This window comes from Prunus dulcis, chromosome 1 (genome assembly GCF_902201215.1).
Source record: "Prunus dulcis chromosome 1, ALMONDv2, whole genome shotgun sequence".
Classification (NCBI taxonomy): domain Eukaryota; kingdom Viridiplantae; phylum Streptophyta; class Magnoliopsida; order Rosales; family Rosaceae; genus Prunus; species Prunus dulcis.
In genome coordinates, this window is record NC_047650.1 from 42,985,480 (window position 1) to 42,988,987 (window position 3,508).

The following is a 3,508-nucleotide window of genomic DNA, read 5'->3' on the forward strand; positions in this document are numbered from 1 at the left end:
GAGTGTTGGTGGACTGCGCTTGTGAGGGATTTCCAGTAGTTTGGGACGAGAATTGGTTCTTCGAGAGCGAGTAGCAGAGCGCCTTTCTTCACGATCCTCATTGTGATGATTGTCGAGTTGACCTCCCTGGGGGCCTATCCTTTCGCGAATGTTTCTCTGCGAGCGAGCAGCAGAGCGCCTTTCTTCTCGATCCTCGTCTCGATGGCCATCAAGTTGACCTCCCTGGGAGCCTAGCCTTTCATGAACGTCTTCCTGCTGGCCCAGGCGAGCGTGGATGTCAGGTCTTGGGCCTAGCCTGTCGCGCACGTTGGTCCTTAAATTCAATCTGGAAGGAAAACTTCGTCTGCTCTGAGTGTGGCTTGCGGATGCTTGCGACATGTCCGTGAGCTGATCTCGTTGTTGCGCATTTCCTTGTCCGTTTACTCCTGCTCGACCTGCTTGGTTCCCGTCGAACTGCCTATCGGCCCGTTTGTGTGTCCTTCTCTCTTCGCCCTGTTGTCCAAGGCCAAGGTTTTGAGCCAAGTTTATTTGGTTGAGGAGCTGCCTCATCAAATTGCTTTGGTCGTCCATTCTCTGAGTTAGCTGGTCAACTCTCAGATTAAGGTCTACTTGACTTCGTGGATCGGGAGGAGAGAAATGTGTGGAGCCCAATTGCACACGGGCTAGGGTTTCATTGGATGTGTACGTGGGAGCATGCGTCGAGCGTGGAGGCAATGGAGGGAATGGTTGAAGTTGCTCCAAGATTGGGCCAAAGTCGGCGGTGGTGCTATGAAGGTGGCTAGGTCCGGCCACGGGGCCTTGAGATGGTACGACGGCGGCGGAGGCCGGTGCGGTGGTCCTCGCTGCGAGTCCGGCAGGTGGCACAGTGGTTTCAGTCACACGGGGTGGCTGCTGAGGGTTCATGGCGGCGAGAGGTGGTGGGGCCGCCATGTCGATCGTGGGATCGTGGGAGGAGTAGCTTTGGGCCGTCACGGATTGAGCCATAGCGGCGGTTTTGCTCCTCGTGCGCTTGCTTCCAACCATGGTTGTTTGGAAGGCTTCGGTGGATTGGAAAATAGGAGGAACGGATTCCTTGAGCACGCGTTGAGTATAACTCGTGCTCTCAATGAAAGCACCAAATGTTTGTGCAAATAATCTCACGGGAGAATATTCGCTTCTGGATCCTTCAACCTTCGATCTTCCTTCTCTCTCTTCCTCGATTCCTGTAAAAAAGATTGGAGTAAATAGACCACACCCGGGGGTGTTGGCCAAAGGCCCTCCGATGCCTAAGTTAGTTCGAGTGTTTGTAGGAAAACAATAGCTAAGCAAAGGGTACGGAGTTGTATGTAGGGTGTAAACCGGGTGGCCGGAGCCGTGTGGAGAAAAATGGAGAGTGGAGAGGGAGAGAGAGCTTCGGGTATTTTTCTCGGGTATAAGGAGTAGGTTTTCTGAAGTATCCTTGAATGATGAATGAGGTCGTCTATTTATAGGAGCCTCGGGGCTAGGGTTTCGTAGGGATCGAGTCGGCTTTGATAATATCCGAATTAAATATATTATCTCTTAAGAAGATAATATCTGAATTAAATGATATTATCTTCTCTTTATTAGGATAATATCTTAATTAATGATATTATCTCTTTAAATAAAGATAATATCATATTAATTAAGATATTTATCCCAATTAATTAATTAGCCAGATAAACTGGTTTAATTAATTAATTTAAGAGATAATCTTCTTTTTCACGTGGCGTGCCCTGATTGAAGACGAAAATATATGCTCCCACACCCATCCCACAACCACTCTCCACCCAAACCTATCCAACAACCACTCTCCACCCCAGAACCCCAGCTCCTCCCCACCCTCCACCCGAGCCAGCAACTACAGAAAAAGATAAGAAAAAAATCTTCTACAGACCCCCTCCCAACGAACCCAGAATCCCAACTCAACAACCACCCAGACCCTCTCCCTCTCCCCTTGATTTCCCTTTGTGTTGAGAGATAACCACCCACCACCCTCCTCCCCACCTTATCACCCGCCAACCCCACCTCCCAAAATCACAGTCACTGTCAATTTCTCACCCTCCAAGTGCGCTCTCTTCTCATCCCACCTCACCTCCTCATCTCCCAAACTACCCAAACTCTTTCCCCACACCCACAACTCTATACCCACCTCACCCAATCCCTCCCTCCACCAAAAGTTCCTCCATAAGCTTTTAGAACCATCATCCGATGTTCCAGAACCTTCTCCTTCTTCCAACCCACCTGCCAAGTTCACGCCTTTGGAGCAGCAAGTGGTGGACCTCAAGAAGAGGTACCCATATGTCCTTTTGACGGTGGAAGTGGGTTACAAGTACCGATTCTTCGGCCAAGACACCGAAAATGCTGCGAGGGTTTTGGGGATTTATGCCCATATGGAGACGTCTGTGAGGAATGGGGGAGAAAAAATTGAAGGGAGGGGGTTTGGGTCTAATGATTTTTTTCTCTTTTTCTTCAATTATTTTTTAATTTTGTATTTATTTTAACCTTATTTTATTTATTAATTATTAAAAGTCGCATTTACCCTAAAATTTGGTTAAATTCAACAGAAAATTAGACAGTAAGACCAATGGAGCAATTAATATATAGTTAATGGGCCATTTGAACGAATAATTTAATTGAGGGACCAAAATGTAAATCGAGTACAAGTTTGAGGACCATTTGAGTAATTTATCCAATAAAAAAATTATGTGAATTTGAGGTTAAAATCCTAATCCAATACCCTAAAAACAAGGATGTAGATTAACTAGTTGATCCAATTCTAATTCCTTAATTCTTAGATTTCCTGATTTATGACTTCTTTCATTCCTAGTAAATTAATGTGCGGTAAATGGTTACTCATTGATAATATAACGTAACAATAGAAAATCTTAACTTTAAACGTGTTCGAGTACAATACAATAATTTCTATGTAAGTAGTAATCCTATGAATAAATTTAGGTCGAGAACGACTTTGTTTTAAGCTCGACTACAATGCAAGCGTTGAAAATCGTGAAGTTTTTAAGCCGCCACAATGTCTTCCTAATTCACCCATGTTACTATATCAAAGTGGGTTGGGTAGAGAAGGTGTTGCGGAAAGGCTACAATAAGGGGTATGGATGAGAGACTCAAGTTGGGGTTCAATCCAACCATTAAATTTCAACATTTTCAATTCAATTCTTGTTTTCTTTTGTGAAACTAAGGGCTCAAAAGCCCAAACAACTCAGACATGAATAAAATAATAATTGCCCAATGGGCTAGCAAGGAGTAAACCGATATCTCAAAACACGTATGCCGCCAGTGTAATTTTGAATTCGCATTTGGCTTTATAAATTATGCTACAGACATACAGAGTTAACTTCTTTTTTTCTTTTTTCTTTTTAAAGAAAATGATTTTGCTTTTGTTTTTATTTTTGGTTCGCCAACTTCATTTTTTTTTAAAAAAAAATCCTGAACAGAAGCAATTTTCAACTTCAAATTGAAGGAAAATAAGCATAATTAGATTTTAGATAGA